At 47.8% G+C, this 18,293-nt stretch overlaps 2 long non-coding RNA genes across 7 annotated transcripts in view; one reads left to right on the top strand and one right to left on the bottom strand.

Annotated features, from left to right (window-relative positions):
* LOC135299786 (uncharacterized) overlaps positions 1-18,293 on the top strand; it is a 36,186-nt gene that overhangs the window by 8,092 nt on the left and 9,801 nt on the right. For 5 of the 6 annotated variants that reach the window (XR_010361679.1, XR_010361682.1, XR_010361680.1 and 2 more), the window contains exon 3: positions 13,224-13,349. This is a non-coding gene — a long non-coding RNA (uncharacterized LOC135299786). Of the gene's footprint in view, positions 1-4,608; positions 4,747-5,534; positions 5,679-13,223; positions 13,350-18,293 lie in introns of those variants that run through there. The other variant, XR_010361681.1, reaches the window with a different exon arrangement.
* Positions 11,896-16,259, bottom strand: LOC135299787 (uncharacterized). The gene is made up of 4 exons (XR_010361685.1): positions 16,174-16,259; positions 15,993-16,074; positions 13,238-13,322; positions 11,896-12,078 (listed from the first exon to the last, which is right to left on the bottom strand). It is a non-coding gene; the product is annotated as an uncharacterized LOC135299787 (long non-coding RNA).

Here is an 18,293-nt window from a genome sequence, read left to right on the forward strand (position 1 = left end):
CAGGCAGATGGTGCCACATATGCCACATATGTCTGAGGAGGTCTCACCTTCCCTAGAGAGATTTACTGACGAGGAAGAGGAGGAAGGGAAGGACATGCTATTGGATTAGGCCTCCCCATCCTCTCCTCTTCCCCAACTCATTTGCAGAGGCTCCAGAAGTGCAACACTTCCTTGCCTCAGCTCTTTCAGAAGTGCTGTCCAACCCTCTCCAACACAGCTACAAGGAAACGTGATTGCTGCCCTTGACTTGCAGCCTAGCACTGGCTGACTCACATATCTGGGGTGGAAACACCTTCCCAGTTAGCCCCTGGTACCTCCATTCCCTTAGCATTTTTTACTTCCTGGGAACAGGCGTGGCCCCATCAGAGGGACCATGGGGAGGTCAGGCTCTGCTCCAGGGATGCAGGTGTGTTTGCTGCAGGTGCAGCACAGACAGACCCTGTACAATACCCAGCCTCTGCTGGTGCAATTCTACCACCAATTCTCTCTCTCTTCCCTCTGGCTCACATATTAAGTTGCTTCCTTCCAGTTCTTGGGACAGATTTTGGAATGGTATTCACTCTCTGTGAAAAGATACTGAGCTCCAATTTCTCAGCTGCTTGAGGCCTTAACCACCTTCCCTGGCTACAGCCAAGGAAACAGCAGTGGCAGGACACACCAGCCTTGGGCTCCAGGGCTGTTTTGGTGACTCCCTGTCAAAAATCTATGCTTCATGCCTAAAGGGAGCTCCAGCTTCATACCAGTCAAATACCATCAGCTATAGAAGAGCTGCTCCTTTTCATGGTATGGTACTTCACCTCTGCTCTGGAGACAGGCTGCAAGAGTTGGGATTGTTCAGCCTGGAGGTTAGAAAGCTTTGAGGCACCTCCAGTGCCTGGGGACACTGAAGAACCATCTGGATGCAATCATGTGCCGTGTACTCTAGGATGACCCTTTGTGGTTGCTTCCAACCTGTCCAATTCCAAATATTATGTGAATAAAGGGGCTCCAAGAGAGCTGGAGTGGGACTTTGAAAAATGGCCTGGAGTGACAGAAAAAGGGGAGCAGATTCCCACTGTCATAGAGCAGGTTAGGTAGGATATTAGGAAGAAATTTCCCACAGAAGCTTTTGCTGCCTCATCCCTGGAAGGGTCCAAGGCCAGGTTGGATGGGGCTTGGAGCAACCTGGTCTAGTGGAAGGTGTCCCTGGCCATGGGAGGAGGTGGAATGAGATGGTCTTTAAGGGCCCTTCTGATCCAAATCATTCTGTGATTCTATAAGTAAAATCAGTACTGGAGCAGCAGCATTCAGCAGTAAGTGACCTGGGCAGGCTGCTCGCTTCCCTGGGTGAAGTTATGCTGTTTTAAATCAACTTAAAAACTGGCTGGGAACTGTGCTGGCAGAACATATGCAAACCCTGTTGTTCAACCTTGGGCTAAATTAGTTTCCTTAGCAATAGAATCTCTGGGATACAGAGCCTCACATTTATAGAAAGTTTATGAAACTACTTTATCCAAACTTTTATACATGGACTTATCATTAAGAGAATGACTGGCCTGGCTGACTTCCATGGGAGGGGATGGATGTGTAGTTAAACTGGTGCTTGCGGCTGAAGAAGAGGGGAACTTCCCCATGGGCTGATCTGTGGCCTGTTGAAACAGTACACAAGGAACTTGGGTTTTAGATTATATCAACACATTTTGCTTCCTCCTATCGTGACAGGCCAAACCAGTAAAGAGTTACTGATTTTACATTGAAACCAGTTCTCCAAACACCTCTCCAAAATAGTTGGGCAAAGTATAATTGGGATAATAGAGCCCAGGATAATAACAGAGTTGAAGCAGGTATTTTGCTGGAGGTTGCATGAATAGCACTGGAGAGTAGGAAATGCCTAAAAGAGGGGGATGGACATACAGAGAATACACAAAATGCAGGGGTGAATTCTTATGGATGAAGTAAGCAGAGCTGTGGAATTGCAGAAAAATTGAAGTCGGAAGAAATCTTCCCTTCCAACCCTCTCCCCTTCCACCAAGGAGCTCAAAGCACCTTGGAGAAATATTTGGGGCCTGAAGATACCTGACTAGTCAGCACCTCTGAGCACTAAATCAAGATTAATAGTTTCATGCAACTTAACCGCACTATGGCTGCAGATGCCTACATATCAACAGGGCTTAACAGGGGATTAAACCAATTTTAGGAGTAAAAGAGCCTTGGAAGCATCTTTGTTCTTCCCTTGGGAGAGACAATGTAACTCCATCAGGAGGAGTACCACCAGGACGTGGGTTTTGGGTGGCACAGAGGGGAGAAATAAACTGCTTGGAGCAAACCTACAGCAGCCTTTGCCCCACTGGGTGAGTCATTGCAAAATCTGGGTAGAGAAGTCATGAGGAAAGGGAGAAAAAAGTGAACAGAGTAGGAAATAGATCTACCATACAACTGTTTTTTGTAGGATTTGTGACAGTTCATGGAGTCAGAGGCAAAAAGGGACCATCAGCTCATGAAGGCTGACTTCCTGTATTTTGGTTCCATCCTGTTGCCTTGGGGCAGACTGTACTCCTACCCCATTCACAGTCCCAGAGGGTCTCACATCTCTGGGCTCCAGGTTGTGCTGGAAAAGCTCAGCTCTGTGGCACAATTTAGGGTGATGGCTGCTGCAATTTTAGCCCTGTGCAGCTGTTCAAGGAAGCAGAACATTTGTCTCAAGAAGGAGATTGCTGTGGAATCCTTTGGGAGGAAAGTCTTTCATTATAATTCAGAAAGGTCTGGAGGGCTGGATTTAATTTTTTTTCCCAGTTTAAATAAATGTGGCTTAAATGTAAAATGTTGTGATCTATGAAATAAATATGGAAACTATTTTTGACATTTCTTGCACTGCTTTGAGCTCTCCTCAGCATGATCATGTGAGTGTCCAATCTGAACAAAGACAGACGAGGATGAAAAGTGAGAGGCAAAGGAATGGGAAAAAAACACCCCCCAATTCAGCACAGCTGCAAGTGCAGGTTCACAACTATTGGGAGATGACAAGACACCTGTCAAAACAAGAAATGCTGGTTTAGAAAGAGCAAAACTGTCTTGTGCAGACTTTGCTGAAAGGATCTACCCTGAGCACACAAAACTGGCTGCTGCTGTGTTTGCGAATGCAGACTGAAAACAGCAGGCTCTTCCGCAATGAGACACGCCCCAGGGGTGTCTTTATAACAGGATTGTGTGTTTTAGAAATAGCATCGGATAGAAGCATTATCTGGGAATCTGTGAGTCAGCTTGTGTTTGGAACTGGCAGATAAATACAGTAATAAGCACATGGAATAATAGCCACCTTGGAGGAACAGCCTCGTCTGTTGATATGGCCAACAGGTTTGCTAATGATGTACAGAGATTGGCATTAGGAAGTCATTTTGGTTAAGTCCTGAAGAGTCAGTGAGAGGCAGGAAAATGCATTCCTTGGCTGAACTGTGTGCTCCAGCAATGAGTAAGAGGTGAAGGCTCTTCTGGAGCCTCAAACACCATCCTTGCTCCAGGCCAGAAGTGCTGCATGGGCTACAGGTTACGTAATATTTTATGGATAGCATTGCCTCTGTCCCAAAGGGTGGGACTCGCCTCAGCAGGCCTGTGAAACTGGCAGCAACTGAACAATGCTTAGATGAGATTTCAGGAAAAAAATCCTTCCCTGTGAGTGAGGTAAGGCACTAGTACAGGCTGCCCAGAGAGGCTGTGGCTGCCCCATCTGTGAGAGTGTTCAAGGCCAGGTTGAAGCAACCTTGTCTAGTGGAAGGTGTACCTGCCCATGGCAGGGGGTTGGAATGAGATTTGTCTTTTACTGCCCTTCCACTCCAACCCATCCTGTGATTGTCTTCTTCAGAGTTTTTTTCTATAGTCAGTAGAGAATTGATCACAACTCTGGGGTACCTTTCCTATGTGGAAAGGCTGAGGAACTTGCAATTGTTCAGCCTGGGAGAAGAGAAGGCTCCAGGGAGACCTTATTGCAACTTGTCAGTACTTCTAAGGGGGCCCGTAAGAAAGATGTACAAAACAAATGTTCAAAGCAAATTTTGTTTTTGAAACAGGAAATCAAAACTGTGCCATGCTTTGGTCTGCAGATGAGTGTGAGTGAGATCCAATTATCTGTTGTGTTTGGAAAGCCTTTAAAGGCCCAGGAGAGAGTACACACCACAGGGCTGCAGACACCCATGTAGAGCAGCTCAAAAATCTGTAGATTTCTTCAGTTCGTAGAATCCCAGGATCAGGTTGTTCCAATCCCCTGCCATGGGCAAGGACACCTTCCACTGTCCCAGGCTGCTCCAAGCCCTGTCCAGCCTGGCTTGGACACTGACAGGGATCCAGGGGCACCTGGACACCATCTCTGTGCAACCTGTGCCAGGGCCTCATCATAATCACAGGGATTAATTTCTTCCCAATTCTTTCCCAATATCCCATCTAACCCTGCCTTCTGTCAGTGTGAAGCCATTCTCCCTTGTCCAAGATCCCTCTCCAGTTCTCCTGGAGCCCCTTTAGATGCTTAAACGTGCTGAAAGGTCTCCCCAGAGCCTTCTCTTTTCCAGGCTGGACACCCCCAGCTCTCCCAGTCTGTCTCAAGAGTAGAGGGGCTCCAGCCTGTAACATGCATGTTAGATATCCTCTTTCAGGGCCTCAGCTGAGATCAGAGGTTTGGTGTGCAGGATGTCAAGCAAAGAAAAAGATGTTTTCTGCAGGAACCTCAGAAGTGAGCGGCAGGAAGGACTTGGCCAATGGAGGGGCCAAGCAAAGAAGGTGAGAGGAATGGTGAGAATAGAACTGAAGAGCTGTGATTTTTGCAGACTTCAGCAAGAGGTGACCTTCTAGGCACTGTGGGGGACAGTGCACTGGCAAGATTGAGGAGCAACTTAAAGAAAAAGCATGCAAAAATGTCAGATTCTGGGGGCTGCAAAAGGCTGCAGCTCTACGGAGAATGGAGGTGACAGTTGCAAAGAAGGTGCTTTGTTTGGTGCAGGCTCAGACTGTGAGGCAGGGGAAGGATGGAGTCACAAGTGCAATGTGTTTGAGAGATAAGCAGACTGTGAGGCAGGGGAGGGATGGAGTCACAAGAGTAATGTGTTTGAGAGATGAGCTGGGAAGATGATCCCAGCAGCAATAGGGGAGTACCAACATGCTCTCAGAGAGTGTCATAGATAACCCAACTCCTCAGATCACCTTTCCACCCTTAGGCTCACTCAGAAACCTCATGACCACATAAAGTGTCTCTTTTTCACAATGAGCCCCATTTTACTTTTATTACTCTTTTACTCTCCCTTTGCTTAGAAATGAATGGATTACCTTTGGGGCAAAATAGCAAGAAAGAGGTGATTCACCTGCACACAGAACTCAAGGTAAAGAGTGAGGAGCATGAAGGGAAAATAATTCACCTTGTTATGAGAGGAATTATGAGTGGGAACCAGGGGATAAAGAATGGGAATTTTCATGCAGGAGTAATTTTAATGACACACAACAAGCACCTTGCCATAATTAAGTGCTAAGAAATAACAACCTACCATTAAGTGATCACATTATTGTCTCAACAGTGATCGTGTAGCAGCCTCAATATCCATGGTGTCAAACCAGGATGTTCACAGGAAGATGAATGAGTAGTTAAAACATGAAAGCTCCTCACCAGAAGGCTTTCTCCAGGAAATGCCTGCAAGCTCAGTTGTTGTTACTTAAATAAACAGAACACCATTGTTGAATATGAACATTTTTACATTGTCTTATAAAAATGTCAGAATAAAGGTGAAGAGGAAGTATTTTACAGCAAATATCCAGAGGCAAACCTTTTTTCTGCATAATTTGCCACTGCTTTAACACCCCAAACTCCCTAATTTGCCTACAGGTACCATGCTGCAATCTGTGCTTTCTGACACCATTTTAGGGAGTCCCCTGCCCTAGGGAAGGGTTCTTTTACAAAATCATGGCATGGGCCTTTAAGATCACCTAGTTCCAAACCCCTGTCCTGGGCAGGGATGCTGCTCACTAGATCAGGTTGCTCACGGCCCTTGATTTCTTCTAAAGCTGTTTTGTGAGGGATGTTAATATATCATTTTGTTCTGGTTTATGGCAAGAAATTCTCATTTCTATATTTTGTTCTGGTTTAAGGCAAGAAATACTCATTTCTGTATTCTTTTTCCTGGTGTGAAAATATCTCGACCTTCTTCTGCCCAATCTCACAGAGCATGACAAACTCCTGGCTGATGGCTAGAAAAGTTGCAAAAACTTCTGAGGAACACCTCATCCAAGAATTGGGATTGCTGGTGTTACTTTCCTCAGCCTGGTAACTCATATTAGAGGAAAAGGATTAAAAAGACTTAGAGGGGGTAACTGGTCTTGTTTGGATGAGAATCTCAGTGAAGATGGTGATTAAATGCTCCGCTGTCTGTTTTTAGAGGATTTGCCTTGTGGGAGGTGATCCTATAAAAATCACCTGTCTACCTAGGAAGTGCTGATAGCTGATAAACAGCCAAGGCAGGAGGGTGGATGAGGGTGACTCAGGAGCAAGGCACTCTCAGGGAAATGAACTCTCTTTGTAGACATTGAGATCATTAACTTGTTTTAGCCTCTGTCATCCAGAACTGAGATCTGTTACATGAGCTCAAACGCCACTTAGGAGACAGTGGGCACTCCATATGGGGTGAAGCCATGGGGTTTCATGGATCATTGGCCACATCTTGTCTCCAGAGGGAAACTGACATCAGATGGGTGGAGAAACCACTGAACCATCAGTGGAGATGACCAGGTGCAGGAGTGACAACCACTCAGAATCACACAATCACAGGATGATTTGGGTTGGAAAGGAGTTAAAGAATATGTTTTTTAACCCCCTCCCATGGGCAGGGATACCATTCACTAGATCAGATTACTCAGGCCACTTCCAGTCTACCCTTGAATGCTGCAAGGGATGGGGCCATGAAAAACCTTGTTGGGAAGGCTCAAGATATTAACTGGAAAATCTCTTCACAGTGCCAGTAGTGTTCCTCAGTGGTGTTCCTCAGCAAATCAGAGGACCTGTTTATAATATCTGAGTTTTGAGAACTTCACCCCTGAGTTGCTCTCACCTGTGTGTATGCTGCCCTAAGCCACAGTACCAGGCCACCAAGTTGGTTTAGTTCATCCCAGACAGTTCAGGTCACCTTTCGCTACAGGGTGACAGAATCAGGACTAAAAACCTACAGACGGATAGAAATTGGCCTGTCAAGTCCTCTGCTTTCCAGTTTCTTCACTGCTGAGTTAAAGTAAGCTACATGAGAGCAAGTTCACAGAGAGTATCCCCAGAGCTCTGTCAGCACCCAGAAATCACAGATGCTTCCAGACATCTTCTCTGTCCCTCACATCTTCTGTAATTATTCAGAGGACTTGTCCATCCCACTGGCATCTCTAGTTTTTTGCACCAAATGCCTGGATCAAACCCACAAGTAGCTCTTTCACGTTACATATTAGGAAGAAGTTCTTTACTATAAGGATGGTGAGGCCCTTCTCTAGACAGGTTGTCTAGAGAAGCTGTGGCTGCCCCATCCCTGGGACTGTCCAAGGCCAGGCTGGATGGGGCTTGGAGCTGCCTGGGACAGCTGCCTGGGGCATCAGAACTGGATGGTCTTTAGGGTCCTTTTGAACCCAAATCATTCCATGATTTTATGAAGGCTGCAGCTCACTTGCCCTTGGCACAATGCATCACAGTCCCATGACTTATCTTAAAAACCTACTTTTGGCGTCCAACTCTCAGATGACAATATCTTGCAGACACAGGATAAAGTCCTGTACTTTCCCATCTCCTCCTCATTACCCCTGATATTTCCCAGCTCCCTGATGATAGTAGGAACACACTGCAGTCCACTCCAGCTAGCACCAGCTGCCTACAGCCCCAGCAACCTTATTTCCTTTCCAGCTTGCAAAAGCCAGGTATCCAGAAACACCCTATTTTGCACACAGGAGACTGTCCCCTCTGGGCCATGCACTTACCCTTCCCCAGCTGACTCCATCCAGAGACAAGTTCCAGCAGTTTCTGTTTGCAGGATTTTTGTGCAATTTAAAGCAAGTGCATGAACTACTGGGAACAAAGCCTTTTCCTAGAGGAAACGCCCTTGGGAGGGCATCAGCTCTTACCACATTCACAGCCTCACAGCTTCTGGCAGCCCTTGGCTTCCCCAAAATGCACCCCTGCTGCTTCTGAATGGGAACTGCTATGGGGAGGCAAGGTAAAAATTTGTTGCATAGGGTTTGGTTTCTTTCTGGCATAATCAGAACAGAAGAAGGGAATGAAAAGGAAAAGCTTAGTGACATCAGATTTGGCTTTCCAGAGCAGAGCAGCTGAGTACCTCACTTCTGCCTCACTTCCCTGCCCCACTCCCAGCACTCAGCCAGCTCAGCTCATGGCTCAGCTCTAGTTGAATGCAGACAGATTCTTCCCTGTGAGTGTGGTGAGGCCCTGGTACAGGGTGTCCGGAGAAGCTGTGGCTTTCCCATCCCTGGAAGTGTCCGAGGCCATGTTGGACAGGGCTTGGAACAACCTGGGATAGTGGAAAGTGTCCCTGCCCATGGCAGAGGGTGGAACGGAATGATTTTTAAGGTCCCTTCTAACCCAAACCACCCTGTGACTGTATTGTTCTACGATCTGACACATAAACACTGTCAGGACAACAAACAAGAAACTTCAGGCTTTGAGATCTGGCTTTGCAGCTTTGTCATTCTTCAGTCCCCAGTGCAGGATTTTTGGTGCAGTGTCTTCTGCTCCAAGCGATTTCCCATTCCAGCAAACAGGCTGGCTGCTGCAAGGCAGGAGCACAATATATCTGCCCATAGCAGCTGAATTGTCCTGAGCTCTGCAGAGCTAATCAACCATGAAAATGCCCCTCCTTGCCATCCTGGAAGAATTGACTTTAATGATTAGAGACATTCTGTTTTGAGTGTGGTCAGAAGGGTAGGATGCCTTTCAGGGAGATTTCAGCTCATCCTTGGGAGCATCCCATGCAGTCAAAGAGCTCAGAGCTTTCTCTTAACCCTCTCCTAACCTGGAGTCAGAAATTTCAGAAGCTCAATGCAGGATTAATACAAGACTTGGCATTATAATATATATAATTAATACAAGGCTTGGCATTTGCATTTTTAAAATTATTTTTCTTGGAGATCTTCTTAATGTGTTTTTCCCAGCCCTGACTGTCTGCAAGTGCTGGTGATCCATCATTCTCCACATCTCCAGCTCCCACACCACTCTTGGCATTCCTGACCACCAGAATCATAGAATGATTAAGCAATCACAGAATGGGTTGAGTTGGAAAGAACCATCTCATTCCACCCCCCTGCCATGGGCAGGGACACCTTCCACTATCCAAGCCCTGTCCAACGTGGCCTTGAACACTTTCAAGGAGGATATCAAGGATTATCACAGAATCACAGAATAAACTAGGTTGGAAAAAACCTTTGAGATCATCGAGTCCAACCTGTGACCTAACATTACCTTATCAGCTAAACCATGGCATTGAATGTGCCTCATCAAGTGTTTTTTTAAACACCTCCAGGGTTGGTGACTTCACCACCTCCCTGGGGAGCCCAATCCAATGCCAAACCACTTTTTCTGTGAAGAATTTTTATCATCTAATACTTAGACTAAATTTCTCCTGGCACAGCTTGAGGCTGTGACCTCTCATCCTGTCACTGTTCCCTGGGACAAGATACCGACCCGCACCAGGCTACAATTTCCTTTTGGGCAGTTGCAGACAGTGATGAGGTCTCCCCTGAGCCTCCTCTTCTCCAGGCTACATAATCCCAGCTCCCTCAGCTGCTCTTCACAGGGCTTGTGCTCCAGGCCCTCCACCAGCCTCATTGCCCCTTCTCTGGATACATTTGATCATCTCAAGGTCTTTCCTAAACCAAGGGGCTAGAACTGGACACAGCACTCAAGGTGTGGCCTCACCAGTGCCAAATACAGGGAAAGAATGATCTCCCTGGTCCTGCTGGCCACACCATTCCTAGTACATGCTGGGAAACCTCCTATAGCATCTCAGTGGAAATGTTCCTGCACCTTGTGTTTAGCCCTATGTCCTAGCACAGCTAAAAGGATACAATTCCTGTCTCCTGTCCTTATATCTGTATTCTACATCCCGTCTCACATTCAGGCAGCCACAGATGGAATTTATCTCTCGCATGCATGGGGCTGTTATCTGTACCTATGTTCAGGCTAGCAATGCCAGCAGGATCCTATGCTGCTATCTTCCCTCATTATTCCCTGTATCTCCCTAAGGCAGAAAATTTTTCTCTTGCTTCCCCTCTCTGAGCAGCATCTCCTAATAGCCCCGTCTCAGCCGTGGGAGCTATGAAATATGATAGAAATTATGGGATATTTATCCTATCTCCCAGCTGGTCTGCACTGACTGTCAGGGCTTTGATGAGCCCAGATTTAGGACACAGCTGCAAAGAATAATTTGTGAGTCAGGGGCTGAGATTTTTAGGGGGTTAATAAAGACCCTCCCCATTAGTGAGTTGGGTGAAGGAGATAGTCATCTTGAAAGAAAGTGGTTGTAAGGTGCCCTGGAGGAGAATACTTACTGTGGAAGTAGGCATTTCTCTCTTTGAGAATAGCCTGGTCTCTCTTACTAGTTATTAGTAACTATAATAACTAAATTATTATTAGCAGGCTGAGAGAGGTGGGCGTGTTCAGCTTGGAAAAGAGAAGGCTTCAAGGAGACCCTACTACCCCTTCTAGTGCCTCAAGTGGCTTCAAGAGAGCTGGAGAGGGACTTTGGACAAGGGAATGGCTTCACACTGGCAGAGGACAGGGTTAGATGGGATACTGGAAAGAATTCTTTCCTATGAGGGTGGTGAGGCCTGACACAGGCTGTCTGGAGAAGCTGTGGCTGCCCCATCCCTGGAACTGTCCCAGGCCAGGTTGGACAGGGCTTGGAGCACACTGGTCTAGGGGAAGGTGTCCCTGCCTGTGGCAAGGGTTGGAATGAGATGATCTTTAAGGTCCTTTCCAATCATTCAATGATTAGTAATAATATTATCTGGTTTTGCAGCAGCATCTGAAATTATAACCACAAAGGATCTACTGGTCATGCCACTCTGAAGAGGACATCGCTACCATGGGGCTGATAAGGCAATCTGCATTTTTTGGGTCACTGTGATCAGCTATGACCTCCCAGGTCGGGTCTGAGATGGCTCAAAATTTAGGCCCAGGAGTCATATTGCTCTAGTCCCTCCCCTGCTGACTGTCCATCAAAGGCATAACTTAAGTCCTGAGCAAAATATTCCTATCTCAATAATTCTGGAGAAAAGAAAGTCCTATAAGTAGGGCTGGAATGTAAATCCACTGATTCTCCTTTTTCTTCCACAATCCTGGTACTACAGCTAACAAAGTAATAGAGTAAAATTATGGATTCAGCACAATGTGAAGACAAATTTTTCCAATTTCTCTTTGAGTTCTCTGTGCCAGATCACCCCAAGGGAGATGGTTACAGACTGATGGCACATCTGAGCTCAGTGAGCCAGGGGCTGCTGTGCCTCAGTGCTTTTCTCCATGCCAAAACCTGGTCACCCCTTGCTGTAAGTCAGGAGGGCATATTCCCAATGTAAATGAGTTTATAGTATATATAAATTAAACCCTGGAGGACTTGCCAGCAGAACAATTCTCTGTCCAAGCAGTTCATCTCACACCCAGCCTTCCTATATGCACTTTATAGAGAAGGAGGGGTTTGGTCTCCATGACCAAATCCTCCTGATATTACCAGGGAAAGAGGCAATTACTCCCAACAGCTTTCCTGAAGTAGCTTGTCTAGCCTAGGGAGGCCACTAAACTCATCACAGCAAGCTGATGAACACATGGTGGGAACAATGCTCAGTCACTGCACAGCCCTTGTGGATTCTGGTCTGTTCTCAGCCCTGATGATTTTTTGCAGTGATTTATTTAAGCCCATATCAGGGTTGCTCAAGAGCTGAGTCTGCAAGCCAAGTCCGTCACTCCTGGGACTAGTAGGACAATCTATCCTGCCATGACAGTGTCTCTTTATCATCGAACAGTGTTGCTCAGAGCATGTCACCACCTTATTTTTCATTCATGGGTCATCTGGTTTTGTTTGTCGTTCACTAGGAGACAAGCATGTGTTTGGCCATTTAGAATCATTAATAGATGATGTTGCTCTTCAGGGAGCAAGACAGGGAAAACACATACTAGGTTGGGAAGTGTTGGTCAGAGGAGTGTGCAGCAATATTTTCTCATGAATTTTATATCTCTCTGCCTTCAGAGTGGAGTTCTCCACTCTCCCAGGCTTTAGCAGGTAAACCTAGTTTTGGTTTCCTTCATTGATCATAAATCCAGCACATGAGTTCATGTGCTGGCAGAAAGTTGATCCAGATAGCTGGACATTTTGTAGCTCCAGGTGATGCCTTTTCCATGTCTGAGCAGCCTCAATACTGTTCCCTCAAAGCACAAGGGTGATCAAAGCACAAGGGTGAAACTCTTCTCTTTTCCCAGGAAAACCATTCTGGCTGCAGCATGATTCATCTGTCAGGGCTGGGGGACTGTTGTCTCCACATTTCCCCACACACCAGAGGTTGAGGTCATGTCCTCTGGAATGGCCTCTGATGGACCATGGGCAAAGGCAGCATGGAGGAGAGGCTCTGATGGGAAGGTCCTTAGCAACCAGGGAGGAAATTATCTAGAGATGTTGTTAATTTAGCAAATGAACATTAAGTGTTGCTCCAGCTGTAGGTGGCTTCAAGGACCTGCAAAGCTTCTTGGTCAGGCTTTTTTCTGCTGGTTTGGTGATCAGATATGTTATAATATGGTCAGGTTCAGAATCATAGGTTGGAAAAGAGGACTAAGATCATTGAGTCCAACCATTAACCCAACACTTCTACCTATGCAGTACAAATAACAATTCAAGACAGGGTGTTGATGAGGGTTGGTCAAGCCTTCTTACACCTGCCTTGAAACCACTGATCAGTGATTTCACCTCATTACACAGATTCCTAAAATATCTGTTCCTCTTCCTCTGTTTCATTACCCTCACGGTGCACTTTTCCTTCCTTATATCCTGTTGGATTTCTTTTTTTGAGGCTGCAAATTGCACCTCATCCCTTCACTGTGAATATGTAGGAAGTCTTGTCTCTCCTCTGTCTGTTCTCTCTGTCATCCTCCCACTGCTGAGATAGTAGAAGGCTTTACAAGACCACTTTAAAATTTATTTGTATATAACCAGTTCTTGACAAGTTCTCTTAAATATTCCTAGCTTCCTAAGCCCACCTGCAATCTGGAGAGCTGAAAATATGGAATTGTTGCACTGACCATGTAGGAATGCCTGGGGAAAAGAGAAGAGTTCAGCTGGATCCTGGGAAGGAGCACAATACAGGACCAGGTTAGTCCTGAAGAACTATCCATCTGTACAACCATTGATGGGGCTTTGTTCTATAGCAACCATCTTGCAACTCTTTTCTTTTTTTTTTTTTTTTTTTTTTTTTAGTATTTAGGCCCATTAGGAATGTGGCCCACTCTGTTGCCACACCCCAGGCTGTGGGGTTTATTTGGACTCCTGGAAGTTTGGGAAGCCACAGCATGCTTTGTGTGCATGAGCTGCTTACTCTCTGTCTAGCCTGCTCTGTGTTCTGCTCCCTCCATCCTGAGGATGCCTGAGATGGGTTGCACTCATCAGGCATTATCTTAGCCTTGACACCAAGCTGAGTCCCACAAACTGTTCCCATGTCCTTCAGCTTCTCGATGGAGCCATATGTCCTTCCATTTTCTGCCTGCTCCTGACCCAGACCACTTGTATCACTACTTTGGTGGACACACGTAGACCTTTGCTTCCAAGGGACACATGCCTGGGTGCTTTGAGCTCTGTTCTCAGCTACCTGCCTTTGTAAAGGTTTTTAATATTTTTCAACAACCACCTTCAATATAGGGCATTGATTTGGGATGGAAGGAAGTCTCTGAGCAGGCCAGGTTTAGAGAAGAATCTGAGGCTGGGCAGGCTCTGCCCTGGCTCTCTGTGCTACTAAGCTGGCCTGACTGTGATATGAGGGTTTTTAAGTCTAGTTCAACAACCCCTCCTATGCCACCCCAAAAGTGGTTTTGGGCTTAAAAAATTAAATAATGCTGAGCTTTCCAAAATTGCCAGACATACAACTGCTTAAGTTGGAAGGAGAAATGTGACTTTCATAAGAGCTTTTTTCTTCTAGCTTCTGGGAGGCTGAGCCCAGTAAATCATAGAATCACAGAATGGTTTGTTTTGGAAGGGAATTTAAAAGTTATCCAGTTTCAATTCCCCTGCCATGGGCAGGGACACCTCCCACCAGCCCAGGGTGCTCCAAGCCCTGTCCCACCTGGCCTTGGACAATTCCAGGGATGGAACAGCCACAGCTTCTCTGGGCACCCTGTGCCAGGGCCTCACCACCCTCACAGGAAAGAACTTCATTGTAATATTTCATTTATTTTATATAACTAAAATTCATTTGCACAGTAAATCTACTCCTTGCAAGGTCCTTTTGACACCTCCCAGTACTGCAGAACCTTGGACACCCCAAATTCTTTTGGTGGCACTTCTTTTCCACAGCTCAGTGAGTTAATGATTTTCAGAGCAGAAATGCAGTGTGCCACGTGCCTGTGCAGCTCTGGCCTCAGCCGGGAGATGTATTCAAGCACCCTCTGAGATCCTTTCACTGGGATGTCTCCTGGCACTAAGAGCCTGGTTTGGTGGCATGGTTAGGAAAGACCCAGTTCCCAAGGAGTCCAGCAGGATTTCCATCCAGCTTGATGAATTACTTGACAAAATTACATCATGAAGACCATTTCCATATGATGCCAAGTGCTCTCTGAGCCTCTTGGACTGCACAAGCAAGAAAAAGCTCATGACATGACTCAGCTGGAAGGATGTCAGCAAAGGGAGACAGCTTGCTCCCCCCAGCAGCCCCATGGCTGCCACACTACTCCAGCCCTCAGAGGTGACTTGAAGACACAGCAGAAGATCTGCTGGGAAAAAAGGAGCTATTTTCATTTGCAGGTCACAAAAAAAGGCATTTGTGACTGCAGCCGCCTTACAAACACAGGCCCCTTATTGTTTGCAAAGACACCCTTGGCAACCTTTCGGAGCAGCCTGGAGATGAACCAAGAAGGCCTTTGTGAAGCCTTATAAAGGGGCATTATGAGCAGGGGGCCCCACAGGCGGGTGGGATGTGCCGGGGCCATCCTTCCCAGAGGGAGCTGTGGGAAGCACGAATCTCTAGGAGATGTTTTGTACTGGAGCTGGTGTACCAGGCTTTCATGGTGCTGGGGATAGGCCCATTGCTCTCCCAGCTTCCTGCACGGAGCATCCTCACAGTGAATAGAGAAGCTCTTCGGGAAGCTGAGCAAGAGATGTGGATGATCTGACTTGAAAAACTTCACTAATGCCCAACATAGTTATGGCTGGAATGGGGGTTGAGGAGTTTGGATCTTGGTCCTGCTGCTCTACTGCAGAGCATCTGATAGCACTGGGCAGATGTCTCAGACTAAGAAAATCCTGTTTTCTTGCGAAAATATAAAATAACAACTGCTGAAATCCAGTCCTTTTTGCTTAATGGGATATTAGTGATCAGACCACAAGCCCAAGACAGGCTCCTTGGTTCTGGAAAGGATTTTCCTTGCTTTGGTCACTTGGCATCATGAGGAAGACCAAAGAGCCAAGAAAAAGCACTCTTAGGAGGGAGGCATGAGTGTGTTATGGATGATAAAACAAAGATGACTTTATCTCGAGCTTATAAGCATGGCCTCACACTTGTAGGGGGGGTCTCCCTTTTGTTGGTTCTGTGGGCCAAGGACCACCTGCCTTGAGATGCTGAGACAAGGCAGCTGAGTACCCAGCCATGGGAAGAGGTACCTACAGCTTTCCTCAGCAAGGGTGATCTAAAAGTCAGGGATGATTTTCTGTTTCCATATCTTGGGGTGTCTTGTTGAGCCAGGAGGTAATGATATGGAAGCTCCCAAATTCCTCCTGTGTGCTTGTCACAGCAGAAGGACACATTACCTTGTCTGTGGTGTGAGCAAACCAGCCTTTCAGGAGGAGGAGGAAATTGGTTTGTATGAGACCCCCAGCCAGGATTGTGCTTCTGCAAACAGAGCAGAGGCAGAGAAGAATCAGGCAAATGCAACCCTGGGTGTATTTTATGGAGGTGACAGTAGCAAGGAATATTCCAGCCGTGCTGGACCATAAACTTTGCAGGCTGAGGCCACAAACCACATGTAGACTCTGGAGAATGGTGCTCTTCCTCCTTTTTCCACTGGTTTTGTGACAAGGTCTGCCCCAAAGCCAGCTCTCTTGTCACAAGTGGGGGATGTGATCACACAGCAGAGGACACTCTGTGTGGTCACAAGAGCTGCACATGTGTCCCTTTACTCAGGCCAGAGGTGAGCTGAGCCCACCCACAGCCCAGCGTGTGCCCTCTGTGCAAGGGGGCTGCATTTGGGTCATTGGATGCATGTGACAGTCAGAGGTGTTGAGACCAACAAGAAAGGGCCATCAGGGCTCTTTGCCCTTGAGAACGTGGGGATGCCCAGAGCTGCCCCTCACCAGAACACCCCCACACCGGGCTGAAAGTCTGCATTCAACATGGACTGGCGGAGGTGAGATCAGGCTGCATGCCTAAGAGGGTGCTTACAAGAAAGTTGGAGAGGGACTGGGGACAAGGGATGGAGGGACAGGACACAGGGAATGTCTTCCCACTGCCAGAGGGCAGGGATGGATGGGATCTTGGGAAGGAATTGTTCTTTGTGAAGGTGGGGAGGTCCTGGCACAGGTTGCCAAGAGAAGCTGTGACTGTCCCATCCCTGGCAGTGTTCAAGGCCAAGTTGGATGGGGCTTGGAGCACACTGGGATAGTGGCAGGAGGTTAGAATCTGTGGTGTCTTGTACGTGGGCTCCATCTCCTGGCTGCTCTGCAAACCCTGCTGCCACCACCCTGCTGCTGTGCAGGCACTGCTACCAACACCACCTCTGCTCCCTTCCAGAGACTTGCTGCTCCATGCAGCGAGTCCTTTTCTGAAAGAGCTGTGAAATCACATCCCAAATGCCAGGCATTTCCCCAGGATGTGCTCCTGTCACAAACCCCAGAACAACATTTAGACTCATTTAGGTCAGAAAACCACTGCAAGACCATTGAGTCCAACTGCAACCCCAGCACTGCCAGGACCACCACTGCCCCACGTCCCCAAGTGCCACATCCCCAGGGCTTTGAAATCCCCCCAGGGATGAGGACCACTGCCCTGGGCAGCTGTGCCAGGGCTGGACAACCCTTTCCCTAATTTCCCCAGTGCCCACCCTGAGGCTCCCCCGAGGCCGTTCCCTCTGCTCCTGTCCCTGTTCCCTGGAGCACAGCCCGACCCCCGGCTGTCCCCTCCTGGCAGGAGCTGTGCAGAGCCACAAGGGCCCCCTGAGCCTCCTTTGCTCCAGGCTGAGCCCCTTCCCAGCTCCCTCAGGGATTCTGCAGCCCCTTCCCAGCTCCCTCAGGGATTCTGCAGCCCCTTCCCAGCTCCCTCAGGGATTCTGCAGCCCCTTCCCAGCCCCCTCAGGGATTCTGCAGCCCCTTCCCAGCCCCCTCAGGAATTCTTCAGCCCTTCCCAGCTCCCTCAGGGATTCTGCAGCCCCTTCCCAGCTCCCTCAGGAATTCTGCAGCCCCATTCCCAGCTCCATTCCTGCCCTGGCCACGCTCCAGCCCCTCCAGGGCTCTCCAGAGCTGCCCCCAGCACTGGAGGTGCCCCAGCAGTGCCAGAACAGGGACAGGCACTGCCCTGGCCCTGCTGCCACCCCAGAGCTGGCACAGCCTAGGGGCCAGTGGCCGTCTCAGCAGCTCCACATCGTCCTCCTGTATATCACCCATCAGGTTGGGTCTGTAGCACATTCCAGCTGAGCAGATCTTCAGCACTCAAAGTGATTTGGCTCCAACCTCCCCATGGTGAGAAGTCCCATCTGAGCCACAGGGCTCTCCTTTCCACAGTGCTCAGAGGAGACTTCGCAACTCCCCATGACAACATTTGGAGCGGCCAAGCTGTACTGGAGCCACTTCCACAAGCTGTACTGGAGCCAGGAGAAGCTCTCTCAGCAAGGATAAATTTGTGAGAATGAAGATCCCAGACTATTTACAAATTCAAGCCAAATTATTTTTACCAGGCAAAAGTCCTGCAGAATCTGGGCAGAGGGATTGCTGGAGGAACTGGTGAAGCCCTGTTTTACTGGAAATGTCAGTGGCTGCAGCATCCTACCAATGTGGACCCACGGGATACCTTCAACCCCAAGCTGTAACCCATTGGGACAATCTGAGAGTCCTTAAAAT

Source organism: Passer domesticus, chromosome 4 (genome assembly GCF_036417665.1).
Source record: "Passer domesticus isolate bPasDom1 chromosome 4, bPasDom1.hap1, whole genome shotgun sequence".
NCBI classification, from domain to species: Eukaryota; Metazoa; Chordata; class Aves; order Passeriformes; family Passeridae; genus Passer; species Passer domesticus.